Source organism: Mustela nivalis (genome assembly GCF_964662115.1).
Source record: "Mustela nivalis genome assembly, chromosome: 8".
Lineage (NCBI taxonomy): Eukaryota > Metazoa > Chordata > Mammalia > Carnivora > Mustelidae > Mustela > Mustela nivalis.
In genome coordinates, this window is record NC_139027.1 from 59,150,330 (window position 1) to 59,168,169 (window position 17,840).

General features: G+C 35.6%; 1 protein-coding gene and 1 long non-coding RNA gene across 21 annotated transcripts in view; one reads left to right on the forward strand and one right to left on the reverse strand.

Moving 5' to 3' along the window:
- LOC309872503 overlaps positions 1–17,840 on the forward strand; it is an 857,896-nt gene that overhangs the window by 821,773 nt on the left and 18,283 nt on the right. The window lies entirely within an intron of this gene.
- EHBP1 (EH domain binding protein 1) overlaps positions 1–17,840 on the reverse strand; it is a 348,209-nt gene that overhangs the window by 289,196 nt on the left and 41,173 nt on the right. The gene's annotated exons all lie outside the window — the stretch shown is intronic.

Sequence of the window (17,840 nt, forward strand, 5' to 3'; positions counted from 1 at the left end):
AGGAATGAGGGGAATAAGGAGTGGAAAAAGGAGACTATAAGAGAGCTACAATGAACCAGAGTATGAAAGAGTAAGCTGTATCTTTCTTTGGTCTGAAGCTAAATTTCCTGCCTTCCTCTTTGCCACTAGTAATGTAAAGATACATTTTTAAAAAATTTTTTAATTACAAATATATATTATATATATAATATATTATATTATATTATATTATATTATGTTCCTATTATGTTCCTGGCACTGTGCTGAGCAATGGAGATACAAAGATGAAAAAGATAAACCTTGATCCTCTAAAAGTTTACAAACCAGTGGAGAGACAAGCAAGTAAATAAAAGTACCCCATTTCTAGCACAAACCTGCGGAACACAGAGAACACAAAAAAACATTCAGAGAAGGATCTACTTATATATATCTCAGAAAATAGATACACGGACAAAAAGAGCCTGCCCAACCACTAAAACTTATTTAAAAACCTGTAATTTATGACATCTTAAATATAAAATCCAACAACAGATGAGTGACTAATACAGTACATCTGTCTACTACAAATTATAAAGCCACTAAATATATTTTTTAACAACACTGACAAGCATAGGACCATGCTTAGGATATCATGTTAAGTTTATTTAATACAGATTAATTTTTTTTTTGTATACTCTATAATGGAAGAAGATACCAGGAAGAAATATCTCAAAATGCTAACTGTGGCCACTATTAGAAAGTATAATTATGTATCATTTAAAAAATATACTTTACTTAATTTTCTACAAAGTATAAAGATATACCTTATTTTATGCTGGAGAGCTATTTAAATGTGGGGGGGGGTTGTCTAAAATAAAACAACCCTTTTAAGTTTAGAATTAAGTATGAACAGGGTTAAACAATTTCTTAAACTTCACCTTGCCACTCCACTATGGTCCAAACAATAACAATACCACAAATACTTTTCAGATCACTCTTTCTCCTCTACATCAATTAAAATTCCCCTTTCTCCAGGGTAAGTACCTTAGGATGGTACTGAAAGGAAAGAAATCAAAGGAAGTAATCTGCATTAATCCAGGAGATATGAATTTGTAAAAGAAGACCCTTTCAAGGTGACACAGTATGGTGGAAAGAACACCAGCAGAGAGGAAACATTTCTCCTAGTTCTGGCCCTGAGTGACCTTCAGAATGTGTCTCCATTTCTCTGAGCCTATTCCCGAATTTATAAAATGAGGAAATGACCAAGATCTCAGCTAGTTCTAAAACACAATGGTTCAATAACTGTAAGATTAAATGACTACAACTTAGTAAATATTTGGTGGTTTAAAATAAAATGAGAAAATTCAGGAATAGGGTAAAGAATTTATGGCATGAAATCACTTGCCTCCTGTTTTCCCATAATCTAGAGCTAGCTAATATTATTAACTTTAAGTAACAGAATGAATATCTTCATATTCATAGTTTTTAGCAGCAGGGTAATATTTTTTAGCAAAATAGTAAACTGACCACCAAAGATTCATGCTCCCTGTCCAAAGCATAGTGTTGCAAGAAGCCCCTCTACTGCACTCTGACAACGACCACCACCTCCACCACCATGATGACATTGAAATGGAGTCACATGATACTTCTTACCAGTGGAATGTGAGAAGTTGTTGGTGTCACTGCTAGAGTAAAATGGATAATAAACAAGTATGCCTTCTCCACGCCAGTTGAATGGAGAGGATTCCAGAATGCAGGGGAAGGCACAGTCTTAATATAAAAGGTGTCTGGGCTTCTGGAATAACCTCCCTAGACTGAGAAGCAAGCAAGAAGTAAACTTTTATTAGGTTAAACCACTTGGATTTCTGGGTGTGTCTGCTATAATAACTCCTCAACATTCTAGAAAATTCAGTAATTTAAAAACGCACATATACACAACAATAAAACAGTTGCTATCTTTTTTTTTTTTTAACAAAGATTTTTTATTTATTTATTTGTCAGAGAGAGAGAGAGCAAGTGAGCGCACAAGCAAGCAGAGTGGCAGGCAAAGGTGGAGAGAGAAGCAGGCTCCCTACTGAGGAAGGAGCCCAACGAGGGACTTGATCCCAGGACCCTGGGATCATGGCCTGAGCCAAAGGCAGCAACTTAACCAACTGAGCTACCCAGGCATCCCAAAAACAGTTGCTATCTTGTAGTAAGTTTACATTGTAAAGTACAGAGACCCAATTTAGCCTTTCTATGTCCTACCAGTTTTCATTTATATGAAACTGATGCTTCCAAAGATAAAAGGCAGCTGAAACTCAAAACTTAGTAATTAATACTTAAGTCCCTGAGCTTTTCCCAGATTAAAAATAAGGAACCAAAAGTCTTTAGAACACAAAAGTACAAATTTCTGCCACTACAGAATCCAAGATGTGTTTACAATGAGAAAGAGAGCTCAAAATATTAATCCTGTAGTTAATGTGAATAGCCACTTCACCAAATAACAAGGTTATTCTTTTAGGGGAAAGGGCTCTTAGACATAGCTGAACATTTCATGGTGGGATGCCATGAATATTGAAACAAAAAGGGAGAAATTGTCTTATCACAGAAGTACTCTAACTTTACTATTTCTCAAGTAATTATTTTTATCCTTCAGTAGGTACATCTGCCTCCTATTGTACTATAACTGCTGTAGCGCCAGTTAATTATATTCCTTTATGCTTACTTCACAAGAGTTATTTAGGAAGCTGTAATAATTAACTCAATAGGAAAAAATTATACAAGACAAAGTACTCATAAATAGGATATATTTCTTTTCTGTAAAAATGAAAGGATAATTCTAATAATACGAGATCTAAATCTTTGTCACTTAAATAAAAACTTTTTTAAAATTATATTTTTCCATCTTCCTGCTATCTTTAAAACATTTTCACAGAGTGATTTCTTTTGGTGAAAAGCATTTAACTGGTGATGCCCATGGACTTCTGCTGACAGGAATTTCTAATACCTATATATCAGTATGTAGAGACAGCACCAGTCGAACTGAGGAGATGTGGTTTGGCACACTTGAATTGAGTACACTTTTTAACAGGCCATCAAATAAAATACATATATATATATATATATATATATATATATTTCTCTTTTTACTATACTATTCAAAAGTACGAAGTGTTTATCATTTTTTAATACAAAATTATTTCTGAGACAAATAGAATTTTAAGTAACCAGTACTGTATCATGTCTGTAATATTAATCTTCCCTCCTATTTTATCGTTTTACAGAAATCACCCACACCACTTCTTTTAATTTAGCATATTATTTACTGCTTCTTTTCTTATAGGCCCTTTGGAATAAACCTCATTTCAAGAAATTCAGATCATTCCAGAGGTTAAGTATCTGACTAATCTCCCAGGATGGCAGCTTTATTTTTTTAAAGATTTTATTTATTTATTTGACAGAAAGAGAGAGAGATCACTAGTAGGCAGAGAGGCAGACAGAGAGAGAGGGGGAAGCAGGCTCCCTGCTGAGCAGGCGCTCGATCCCAGGACCCCAAGATCATGACCCAAGCCTAAGGCAGAGGCTTAACCCACTGAGCCACCCAGGCACCCCAGGATGACAGTTTTAAAAGAAGTTGCAATTTGTAACCAATGTCACAGGCCTACCAAAAAAAAAAAAAATTGTAAGTGGAGCAGAACTCCAGGGGACTCTGGGGGAAAGAGGAACTAATGAATCACCAATGTTCTGAGGAGTTTTTTCTTTTTATTATGTTGTGTTAGTCACCATACAGTACATCATTGGTTTCTGATGTAGTGTTCCATGATGCATTGTTTATGTATAACATCCAGTGCTCCATGTAATACGTGCCCTTCTTAATACACCCATCAGGCTCATCCATCCCCCTACTCCCCTCCCTTCTAAAACCCTCAGTTTGTTTCTCAGAGTCCACAGTCTCTCATTGTTCATCTCCCCCTCCAGTTCTTCCCCTTCACTGTTCCCTTCCTTCTCCTAATATCCTCCATGCTATTCTTTATGGTCTACAAGTAGGTGAAACTTTATGATAATTGACTTTCCCTGCTTGACTTATTTCACTTAGCATAATCTCCTCCAGTCCCATCCATGCTGATGCAAAAGTTGGGTATTCATACCTCCTGATGGCTGAGTAAATATTCCATTGTATATATGGATCACATCTTCTTTATCCATTTGTCTGTTGAAGGGCATCTTGGTCCTTTCCACAGTTTGGCTATTGTGAACATTGCTGCTATGAACACTGGGGTACATATGGCCCTTCTTTTCACTACATCTGTATCTTTAGGGTAAATACCCAGTAGTGCAATTGCCAGGTCATAGGGTAGCTCTTTTTTTAACTTTTTGAGGAACCTCTACACTGTTTTCCAAAGTGGCTGCACCAACTAGCATTCCTGCCAATAGTGTAAGAGGAACTTCCCCTTTCTATACAACCTCTCCAACATTTGTTGTTTCTTGCTTATTAATGTTTGCCATTCTAACTGGCATAAGGTGGTATCTCAATGTGGTTTTGATTTGAATTTCCCTGATGGCTAAAAAATGTTCTGAGGAATTTTGAGAAGCTGACAAAAAAATTTAGGAATAATAATCACAGACACAGAAGGGAAAAGGGAAAAAAAAAAAAAAAAAACACCCCACCCTAGTGTATTTTAACACAAGAAAAATCAAAAGAAAGGAAATGTGATAATACCACAGTGCTCAGCTGCAAACAATACTAGGTCATAACAATGAATTCTGATCTAACTCTTGTAAAGCTGACTGGAAAACAGAAAGGATAGTGAAAAGGAAGGGTTAAGTTGCTTCAGGGAGGAGGTGGTAAAACAGCTAACTCCTCACTTATCACATTAAGAAGCTAATAAAGTCCAAAGTAAAAAAAAAGTTTTTTTAAAAAGTGAAAGTACGTTATTGAGCAATGAAATAGCATTCATACCCACACTGAGAAGTTAATATTCAAAAAAAAAGATAGTAAGTACTGGCAAAGATATGATGAAAATGGAACCCTTACACAATGCTAGTGGAATTGTAAAAAGGTACATCTGCTGTGGAAAAGCTTGGGAATTCTTCAAAAAGTTAAACATAGTCTTACCATAAGATCAAGTAATTTTACTCCTAGATATATATATATCCAAAAAGTTGTACATGAATGTTGATGGCAACATTATTCAAAACAGCCAAAAAATGAAAATAACTGAAATGCCCACAAATTGATGAATGGATAAACAAAATGTGGTATTATTATCCATTCAATGGGATATTATTCAGCCATACAAAGGAATGACATACGGATACATGGATGAACCTAGAAAGCATTACACTAAGTGAAATAAGCCAGACAACAAAGGTCACTTACAGTGTAACTTCATTTATGACCATTAATGACCATAATAGCCAAATGCATAGAAACAAAAGTAGATTCATGATTGCCAGAGACTTAGAAAGGGACTCGAAAAAGACAGTGGTGACTATTAAGAGAAACAGGATTTCTTTTTCGGGTGATGAAAATATTTTGAACTATATAGTAATGATATATGCTGAACTCTCTGAATATACTAAAAACCACTGAACTGTACACTTTTAAAGGGGTAAATTTTTAAGAGTTTAAATAGGATTAGTAAGAATAAAGGCAAGAAAGGGTTCAACAAATGCTAAATGGTTATATGCTACAAAAATATAAACATTACTTTGAAGATCCTCATTCACAAAAGGGACTCCAAATTACGCACTGCCAAGAATAATAACCTATCCTTAAAAGATTCACCACCATGAGGACATTTTTAAAAAGAAGAGCAGCATATACTTGCATAGCATATAATGTGTTTGAGACAGTGTTTTAAGTGCCCTATATATACCAACTCATTTAAAACTGACAAAAACCCCACAAATAGGTAATAAAGTGCTGCACTGCCCAACACCAGAAGGTGTCATTTACAACCTGCCTGTACAACCTGCCTCACAATCTGAACAGATATTAATATCCCTATTTTACAAATAAGGAAACTAAGGCATAAATAAGTTTAAAAAGCTTTGCCAAGGTGACTCTAAACAGTAAGTAGAAACTAAGTTTGGCAGTTTGGCATCAGAGTCCATGCTCCTAATCTACTATCTTTACTGACAAATACACTGCAGTCTCTATAGTGAATCTCAAAGATTTTCCAAACAGAATTAACATCTTTGAGAGGTTACACTTGAAAGTACAATACTTATTTAAAAGAATAGATTTTCACGTGTTTGTAGAAATTAGCTACATTAGTCACAAACTTCACATTATGTTTATAACATCCAACCTATGAAAACATTATCCAGGCATGAAAGTTAGATTTGTTTTTAAGACCGCTATTTGACCTTTCATAAGGAATACAAGTGCATATAATTTGGTCTATGATTTTATCTTTGCCTCTCAGGACTGTCCAAACTTTTTGTTCAAATTAGAAATTTCATTTCTGGTTGTTGTAAATTAATCTGCTTCACTATAAAGTTAATTTTTGGCTATCTTGATGCCCTCTCTATATAAAGTTTAATCTAATAATGGTAATCACAAAAGAACTTTAAGAAAATCATATAGGACATTTAACAATTAGTGAATATTTAAAATTATTTATTATCCCACATGCCAAAAGTACTGTGACCCAAGTCCTTTGTGGAGATTTCTCTCCAAGACTCTGCCACACAGTAATGAGTAAAATTTAAGCACCTTCTAGAGTCTGGCATGTGACTAACAGGATAGAGAATTACTGTATGTGCCTTAATGTAAAGTGAAAGCCTTTTTTTTTTTTAAAGGAAAAAATTGCCTATTTACATCCTTACAACTCTTTTAATTATTTTTTAATGAAATACTGTTTAGAGAAGACACATCAGCTCAAAATAAACCCAATCAGTATTAATTTTAAATACTTAGGTGGCTCTACAAACAATACATTTAAATAGGTTTAAAGGATTAAAGAATATTTAATCAATCTAGTAATTCTTCTTAGAAGAATGATTTTTAAGATACAGAGAGAATGTCACTATTAACAAGCTTTTTATTTAAAAAATTATAATAAAAGTAGTAAAATACTACCATGTAGAAATCCAAATGCAAACATACATAGTCAATGAGAACAGTAAGTGTTTTAATGTTTCATTATTTAATGTCAATTAGTTGCAGCCTGGGATAATGTTTCCAATGACATTACTATAATTGGAATCAGAGTCTGCATCTCAAAGAGAGAGGCTGAATTGAAATAATAAGCTCTCGAAAATTAGTCTAGATGACTCAAAAAGTAGCTCCAATAAGGATGAAGATACTGATGTCAAAGACAAACACAGAGTTTGAAAAAAGAAATACTTTATAAAAAGCATCATGACTAAATGCAACATGTGCTCTTAAATTGAATCAGAATTTTTTTTTCTTTTGTTAAAAGAATATAATTGGGAAAATTGGTGAAATATGAATAATGTCTACAGATCATAGTATTTAACTGGCACTAATTTCCAGATTTTGATGATTGTGTTATATTTATATAAGAAACTGTGTCTTTAAGAAATATACATCGAAGGATTTAGAAATATAGAGTCATCACATCATAATTTGTTCTCAAATGAGTCAGAAAAAATGTATATATATGCATAAGTAGATATATTTACACACACAGGGAATGATAAAGCAAATAAAGCAACCAGAAGAGTATGAGAATACTTTGTACCACTTTTGCAACTTTATATACCTGAAATTATAAAAAACAAATAAAATTTAAAAATCAACAAATAAATTAGTATCTTTTTAAAATTCGTATCTCAAGAAAACTGTTTAAGAAATCTGGTGGAATGTATTACATTTTTATATACATTTAAGTTTATTTTATATACTGTGACATTATATATGGTTAAATTATTATATCAAATACAAGTTGATATCTATTTCCACCTCTATCCCTATTAGCTAGCAAAAAAAAAAAAAAAAAAAGAAAAAAGAAAAAGTTTGTTGTTTATTTTTTAAGAAAAAGTTTTAATGGACCTTCTAATTAGGAAAATGCTGATGATAAAAAACAGGGACTGGGGGTAGATAAAATGTTTTATTTTCAGGATCACCTTATATTGAGGCATACCCAGTAGCTTGCTTCCAGATAAACAGCCCCAAGGTTGAAGAAAACACTCAGAACTAGTTTCTGCACAGGAAAACTGAAATAACAGCACTTCTTGACAGCTTTTAGATACATAAATAACATCTATCAATCGGCAGTCTGGCCCACAGCTTAAAATAACCCAGTTCAATACAGTCTAGTCATGGCTAAAGAGAAACAGAGCTGAGCTATTTCCAGCTGTAGCATCAGCAAGAAGCTGGGTATGTTACATATATCCAATAGTCAAGAGAAGTGTTATTTGTTTCTAAAGCCAAAGGTAAGCACCAACCAGGAAGAACTAGTACCTGTGGACCTCATGACCTCTCATACACCTTGCTTACTAGGAAGGAACTCAATTTTTAAAAAATAAAGAAAGATACCAGACTCTTTCCTCTCCAAAAGAATTATTATTCCATTATTTTTTATGCCTTACTGTTGCCCAAGGAATAAAATTCTAACTCAAAGTCCTTCTCAATTTGACCTCTACAAATCTTCTAATCTAATTTACTACATTGTATGCTGTATATAAATTAGATCAGTCATTGCTCCAAGAACATGACTTGCACTTTTTTCTTTCTGTGTCCTCATGTTACTAAATGTAATAAACATTTTTGGGGATCCTCATCTTATCTGACCTCTTAACAATACTGACACTTGTATATTTCTTCCTCTTTGCAGGCTCACCCTCCTCTATCTGGCCAGGTAGTATTAGAAGTCCTCAAAAATTGGCTTTACCCTGACCTTATACGATATATAAAAAGTAACTCAAATGGACCAAAAACCCAAATGTAAGAGCTAAAACTAGAAAAGTCAGAAGAAAATATAAGGCTAAAGCTTCATGACTTTAGATTTGGCAATGACTTCTTAAATATAACAAATACACAGGCAACAAAAGAAAAAGCTAAGTAGGACTTCATTATAATTAAAAACTTTTTTACATGGAAGGATATTATAAACAGAGTAAAAAGGCAATCTACAGAATAAAAGAAAGCATTTGCAAATCATTTATCCTGAATATACAAAGAACTCCTACAATTCAACAACAAAACCCACAACAACAAAAAAAAACCTAGTTAAAAAATGGGCAAAGAGGGCGCCTGGGTGACTCAGTGGGTTAAGCCACTGCCTTCGGCTCAGGTCATGATCTCAGGGTCCTGGGATCGAGTCCCTCGTCGGGCTCTCTGCTCAGCAGGGAGCCTGCTTCCCTCTCTCTCTCTCTCTGCCTGCCTCTCCATCTACTTGTGATTTCTCTCTGTCAAATAAATAAAATCTTAAAAAAAAAATGGGCAAAGACATAGCATAGGGAATATAGTCAATGATACTGTGATAGTAGCGTATGGTGACAGATGGTGGCTGCACTGTGGTAAGCACAACATGACTTAGAGAGAAGCTGAATCACTATGCTGCACACCTGAAAATAATGGAACATGTGTCAACTACACTAAAAAATATTTTTTTCATTAAAAAAATATGATAAAAAAGACTACCAATTCCATACAAACTCTTACAGAAAACTAAACAAAGAGTAATTATTTCTCACTCATTCAGCATTCTCCTGATACCAAAACCAGGCAAAGACTTCACAAGAAAACAAAAACAAAAAGAAAACACTACAGAATAATAATTTTCATGAACACAGATATAAAAATACCAACCAAAATCTGGCAAACTGCATCTAACAAAGTATTAAAGGGATAACAGATCGTATCAAGTGGGGTTTACCCTAGAAATGTAGGATTACCTAACATCCAAAAACCAGTCAATGTAGCTCACTATATTAGCAAAATAACAGAAAAACAATATGATAATCTCAACACAGAAAACACTTTTGGTAGGGTGCCTGGGTGGCTCATTCAATTAAGTGTCTGCCTTAGGCTCAGGTCATGATCCCGGGGTTACTGGACTCTGCTCAGCAGAGAGTGCCTCTTCCCTACCCTCCCCCTGCTTGTGTCCACTCTCTCTGACAAATAAATAAATAAAATCTTAAAAAAGAAAGAAAGAAAGAAAGAAAGAAAGCAAGCTTCCTCAACCTCATAAAGATCATCTACCCAAAAAAACCCTATAGCTAACACCCTATTACTGGTGAAAGATGGAATCATTCCCCTGAAAATCGGGAACATGACAAGGTTTTCCACTTTCATCACTTCTCTTTAATGTTGTACAAGAAGTGCTAGCTAGTCAAAGAGGAAAAAAAGAAATAAAATACATCGAGATTAGAAAGGAAGGAGTTAAACCATCTTTATTTGGAGATGACATCATCTTTTAGGAAAAAGACCCAGGGGGCGCCTGGGTGGCTCACTGGGTTAAAGCCTCTGCCTTCCACTCAGGTCAGGATCCCAGAGTCCTGGGAACAACCCCCACATCAGGCTCTCTGTTGGGCAGTGAGCCTGCTTCCCTTCCTCTCTGTCTTCCTCTCTCTGCCTGCTTCTCTGTCTACTTGTGATCTCTGCCTGTCAAATGAATAATAAAAATATCAGAAAGGAAAGGAAAGGAAAGGAAAGGAAAGGAAAGGAAAGGAAAGGAAAGGAAAGGAAGAAAGAAAGAAAGAAAAGAAAAGAAAAGAAAAGAAAAGAAAAGAAAAGAAAAGAAAAGAAAAGAAAAGAAAAAAAAAGGAAAGGAAAGGAAAGGAAAGGAAAGGAAAGAAAAGAAAAAAGACCCAGTAGAATCTACCAAAAAAACTACTAGATTAGCAAGGCTGCAAGATACAAGATAGGTAAATAAAATCAACTGCATCTCTGTATACCAGAATTATTAAAATGTTTACCATTTAAGGTCAAAACACTTAAGATCAATTTTCCAACACTTACAGGACATTTTGATGCACATTTAATCTCTAAATTGGGAATGAGACACTATCTTATTTTCTTTATAGAGTTTCAAATAGTGAGTTTATTATATAAATGTATAAATAACTTTTATTGATATTTGACAGCATTTATTACCTCTATCTTTTCTCCTATTTTACAAATGTTTAAAATAAGTGTATTTTTAGAGATGCCTGAGTGGTTCAGTGGGCTAAGTGTCCAACTCCTAATTTCGACTCAAGTCAGGATCTCAGGGTTGTGAAACTGAGCCTCACATCAGGCTCCGCACTAGGCATGGAACCTGTTTAAGATTCTCTCTCTCTGGGGCGCCTGGGTGGCTCAGTGGTTAAGGCCTCTGCCTTCGGCTTGGGTCATGGTCCCAGGGTCCTGGGATGGAGCCTCGCGTCGGGCTCTCTGCTCGGTAGGGAGCCTGCCTCCTCCTCCTCTCTCTCTCTGCCTGCCTCTCTGCCTGCTTGTGATCTGTCAAATAAATTAAAAAAAAAAAAAAAAAAAAAAAAAGATTCTTTCTCTCCTTCTGCTCCTCCTTGGCCCTCCCTCCCTCTCCTAAAAAAAAAAGAAGTGTATTTTCATAATCATACTCACATTCCTTTACTTCATTTCCTAAATGTCCCCTACACTTTCATTATAATACAAACATGTTATCATACTACACACAAATATGTATCCCAGTTTTTCACTAAAAGATCTGCCCTAAGTTCTATGTTCTACCAAGGTGCTACATAGAATCACTTAAGCATTTTTTATTGTTTTTAAATCACACACATAAGAATAAAAACTAGAGGAAGATGTTAAAAAAATACAGATCTCACTTCTTGGCTCACTGACTGGTTTTGTATTAAGAGGTATGTGCTCTTACGCCCCAATATTTCTTCTTTTCTCACCCTTGATGTCCCAACCCATAACTCCATATCATCATTTTCACATCTTCAAGATCTATTAACTTTCATATTGTGTGTTATAATTATAAACAGGTCTTATATTTTGCATGAGTTATTTTTTAAACAGGAAAAATATTTAGGGCCTTACAATATCAAATACATAATTTTCATGCAAAATCATAAAGCATCTGGACATACACGGACAAACTGCTAAATACATACCACTTTAAGAAAAAAAATTACTAAGAGGGGTAAGAAAGAAGCAAAAGGAACACATTCTTTTTTTTTTTTTTTTTAAAGACTTTATTTATTTATTTGACAGAGAGAGATCACGAGTAGGCAGAGAGGCAGGCAGAGAGAGAGGAGGAAGCAGGCTCTTGCTGAGCAGAGAGCCTGATGCGGGACTTGATCCCAGGACCCCGAGATCATGACCTGAGCCGAAGGCAGCGGCTTAACCCACCGAGCCACCCAGGCGGCCGGAACACATTCTTTTTTCATTGAATATTTAATGTGTTTTTACCTTCTCTCTAAGATTTAGCTTCTTCACCATAAGGAATACAGCTATTCTTATACAATCTTTTGGCTCTTCAAACCTCCTATTCTAATTTGGAATATTTGCTTTCTAACAATACCACGCTCTAAAGGTGTCAAAGATCATTATTTTGTTTTGGGTTGGTTTGTTGGTTTAAGGGAGGGAGTTTTATACTGTTGTGTTTTTTTTAAGATTTTTTTTTTAAATTATGTTCAGTTAGCCACTGTATAGTACCTCATTAGTTTTTGATGTAGTGTTCAATGATTCATTAGTTACGTATAACACCCAGTGCACATCACAACATGTGCCCTCCTTAATACCTGTCACCCCTTCCCCCAACTCCCTCCCTCTGAGGCCCTCAGTTCATTTCCTGGGGTCCACAGTTTCTCACCGTTCATCTCCCTCTCTGATTTCTTCCCCCTTCAGATTTCCCTCCCTTCTGCTATAGTAGTCCATGCTATTGCTTATGTTCTACATATGAGTGAAACCATATGATAATTGCATTTCTCTGCTTGATTTACTTCACTTAGCATAACCCTCTCTAGTTCCATCCATGTCTACGCAAATGATGGGTATTCATCCCGATGGCTGAGTAATATTCCATTGTATATATGGACCACATCTTCTTTATCCATTCTTCTGTTGAAGGGCATCTCAGCTCCTTCCACAGTTCGGCTGTTGTGGCGTTGCTGCTATGAACATTTGGGTGCATGTGCCTCTTCGGATCACTACATTTGTATCTTTAGGGTAAATACCCAGTAGTGCAGTTCCTGGGTCACAGGGTAGTTCTATTTTTAACATCTTGAGGAACCTCCATACTGTTTTCCACAGTGGCTGTACCAGTTTACATTTCCACCAAGAGTGTAAGAGGGTTTACCTTTCTCCACATCCTGGCCAACATTTTTTGTATCCTGTCTTATTAATTTTTGCCATTCTAACTGGTGTAAGGTGGTATTTCATGGTTTTGATTTGCATTTCCCTGATGGCTAATGATGTTGAGCATTTTTTCATATATCTGTTAGCCATCTGTTTGTCTTCTTTTGAGAAGTGTCTGTTCATGTCTTCTGCCTATTTTCTGACTGGGTTATTTGCTTTTTCAGTGTTGAATTTCAGAAGTTCTTTATAGATCTTGGGTATCAGCCCTTAATCAGTAATGTCATTTGAAAATATCTTCTCCCTTTCTTGGTTTGCCTCTTAGTTTTGTTGACTTCCTTTGTTGTGCAAAAGCTTTTTATCTTGAAGTCCCAGAAGTTCATTTTTGCTTTTGTTTCCCTTGCCTTTGGAGGGGTGTCTTGAAAGTTACTGTGCCCAAGGTCAAAGAGGTTACTGCCCATGTTCTCCTCTAGGATTTTGATGGAATTCTATCTCACATTGAGGTCTTTCATCCATTTTGAGTTTATCTTTGTGTATGGTGTAAGGGAATGGTCCAGTTTCATCCTTTTGTATATGGCTGTCCAATTTTCCCAGCACCACTTATTGAAAAGACTGTCTTTTTTCCATGATTATTTTTTCCTGATATGTCAAAGATTAGTTGACCATAGAGTTGAGGGTCCATTTCTGGGCTCTCTATTCTGATCCACTGGTCTATGTGTCTGTTTTTGTGCCAATACCATGCCGTCTCAGTGATCACAGCTTTATAATATAGCTTGAAGTCAGGCAACATGATGTCCCCAGCTTTGTATTTCTTTTTCATCATTCCCTTGGTGATTCAGGGTCTTTTCTGGTTCTATACAAATTTCAGGATAGTTTATCTCAGCTCTTTGAAAAATGCCAATGGTGTTTTAATAGGGATGGCACTGAAAGTATAGATTGCTTTGGGCAGGACAGACATTTTAACAATGTTTATTCTTCCAATCCATGAGCATGGAATGTCTTTCCATCTTTTTGTGTCTTCCTCAATTTCTTTCGTCAAGTGTTCTGTAGTTTCCAAAGTATAGATCCTTTACTTCTTTATTCCTATGTAACTGATTCTTTCATTTCTCTTTCTACAGTTACATTGTTGGTGTACAGAAAAGCAACTGATTTCTGTGCACTGATTTTGGATCCTGCCACATTGCTGAATTGCTGTATGAGCTCTAATAACCTGGCGGAGTCTTTTGGGTTTTCCACATAAAGTACATCATCTGCAAAGAGACAGAGTTTGACTTCTTTGTTAATCTGGATGCCTTTTATTTCTTTTTGTTGTCTGACCGTGGAGGCTAGGACTTCTAGCACTATGTTGAATAATAGTAGTGATAGTGGGCATTCTTGTTGTAGATATATACCTTAAGGGAAAAGCTCTCAGCTTTTCCCCATTAATAATGATATTTGCTGTGGGCTTTTCATAGATGATTTTTATGATATTGAGGAATGTTCCATCTATCCCTATACTCTGAAGAGTTTTAATCAGGAATGGATGCTATATTTTGTCAAATGCTTTTTCAGCATCAATTGACAGACTCATATGGTTCTTGTCTTTCCTTTTGTTAATGTGTTCTATCTCTATCACGTTCTTGATTTGCAAATGTTGAACCACCCTTGTATCCCAGGAACAAATCCCACTTGGTCATGGTGAATAAACAGGGTTGCACATTGGATACAAAGAGAGGACACATTCATATGCTATCTACAAGAGACTCATTTTGAACCTAAAGAAACCTCCAGACTGAAGGTGAGGCGATGGAGAACCATTTATCATGCCAACGGCTCTCAAAAGAAAGCTGGTGTAGCAATTCTAATATTAGACAAATTAGAATTTAAATCAAAGTCTGCAGTAAGAGATCCAGAGGGACAATTTTATCATTCTTAAAATGTCTATCCAACAAGAAAATCTAACAATTTTAAATATTTATGCCCCCAACACAGGAGCAACAAACTACATAAGCCAGCTGTTAATCAAAATAAAGAATCAGATTGACAATAATACATTAATAGCAGATTTTAACACTCCACTCTCAGCATTGGAGAGATCATGTAAACAGAAGATCAACTAAGAAACAAGAGCTTTGAATGACACATTGAACCAGATGGACTTTGTAGATATATACAGAACATTCCATCCTAAACAAAAGAATACTCATTCTACTCAAATGCACACGTAACTTCTCCAAAATAGACCACATACTATGTCACAGAGTTGAGATATATTCCCTCCATGTTATCAGACCACAATGCCTTGAACCTGGAATTCAATCACAAGAAAAAATTTGGAAGGAATTCAAACACTTGGAAGTTAAAGATCATCCTGTTAAAGAATAACTGGATCAACCAGGAAATTAAAGAAGAACATAAACAATTCATGGAAACTAATGAGAATGAAAACACTTCAGTCCAAACCTATACTGTTTTATGTTATTGAAAATTTCTTGTTTTCTTAGAGCCCAGGACTTTTTATTTCTTTTATATTTTTATTTTTTATTTTTTAAAGATTTTATTTATTTATTTGACAGAGAGAGATCACAAGTAGGCAGAGAGGCAGGCAGAGAGAGAGGGGGAAGCAGGCTCCCTGCTGGGCAAAGAGCCCCATGCGGGGCGCGATCCCAGGACCCTGGGATCATGACCTGAGCCGAAAGCAGAGGCTTTAACCAACTGAGCCACCCAGGTGCCCAGGACTTTTTATTTCTTGAGGGTTTTTTGGTTTATTAGAATATATCCTCAAGTAATTCTTTTTTTTTTTTTTTTTTAAGATTTTAGTTATTTACTTGACAGAGATCAGAAGTAGGCAGAGAGGCAGGCAGAGAGGAAGAAGCAGGCTCCCTGCTGAGCAGAGAGCCCCATGTGGGGCTTGATGCGGGGCTCTATCCCAGGACCCTGGGATCATGACCTGAGCCTAAGGCAGAGGCTTTAACCCACTGAGCCACCCAGGCACCCCTCAAGTAATTCTCTAAGGAAGTTAAGAGTGGGTGATTTTATCATAATCCAGTCAGAAAAACAAAACTCCACTAGGTTATATTAACAGCAGTGATTTAAATTACTAATTGTTCAAACATGTGATAATGGACTAAAAGAACAAAAAGGTAACCCAGAGGTAATAATACCTGCACTAAGCAGCTACTTCTCTAGTGCCACAGGAATAAACAGTAACAGGTTGGCGCTATCAAAACCTAAGAGCTCAAAGGAGCACCACTAGGGATTATAGCTCAGCCCTGAGGGAGCACTGCCTTGTTTTTACTGGTAACTCAAAATGAGGACAGTTCTGAAAATATTAAAAGAAGGTGGAGGATGGAACCCATTGTTGCTGCTGACATGAAATGCCATTGTGGGCCTAACACTGGGTCAGAGTATCAAGAAAACAGGTAGGAAGTCAGTCTTCTCTCTTCTTGCCTATCTCCTAATGGTAGAAACTGAGAGTAAGTCAACTAACATAGTCTGAAAAATATAACTTGCACAGTTCCAACCCCAGCATCAGAGCAGAGTTTCCAAAGGTGTTTTTGGAGCTGAATTTTAATGAATCAGCATTTGTAGTTAATTTCAAAGCTTAGGTGAGGAGAGAATTCTAAGAGTCAAATCATTTCCCTAATGACTTTGAAGTCATGTGCTCCTTGTCTTCTATCATCCAGTGTTACTTATCGGGAGTCTAAATCTTGCTATGGTGATTTAAACAGCCTATTACATGTTCCTGTGCTTCACTACCTACACAGACCAATCTAAAAACCAAGAGTTCCCTCTTTTTCTTATTACTAAGATAGTAAAATGATTTAGTAATTAATATATATAAAACTATACTTCAAGAAAATTAAAATCAGACTGTAGTATTATTTTGCAATATATCTAATATTTTTTAATCTAACATATCATGAACTTTTTAAATGTAATTAGTATCCTTCCACACTTTAATGGCCACAATGTATTTCTTAATACAGCTAGCACCACAATTTAACCAATTCCCCAACTGTAGACATTAATATCATCAAGTTTTTTATTAATTTAAAGAACATAAAATAAATTTCCTTAGAGATGAACATTTACACAAACCCTTGAGTATATATATATTCTTAGGATAAATTTCTAGAAATAGAATTGTAGGGTCAAAGCACATCTTTAAGGGTTTTGAGACATACTGCCAAACCTCCATTCTGGAAGGTCATACTAATTTATATTCCTACAAGCAAAAAGAATCAAAATGATCCCATACTACAACCAACAGCAAGTGTAATCATTCTTTCATAAATATGAAAATTGTAAAATCTTACTGAAGCACATAAAACAAATCTAGACAAATGGAAAGGCAATATCACATTCTTAAGTCTGCTACTTCTGATATTATGGCAGACTAGATAAACTAAAAGGTCCTTCCATTGTGAAAGAAGTAGACTCTGGAAAATATACAGTGTGTTTTAAACATATTGCTGGGCTCCCTAAAGTAGGGGAATTCTCTAAAGACCACACCCTCAACTGCCCCTACTAATCACTTAAAAAAAAAAAAAAGTGAAGATGAAAGATACAAATCATGAGTCTAGTTGATATGGAAATTGGAGTTTCAATCTACAAAGACCTGGAAAACAAGTAATGCCTCGAGGGCAAAGTCAATACCAGCACTACAACTGACATACTATAG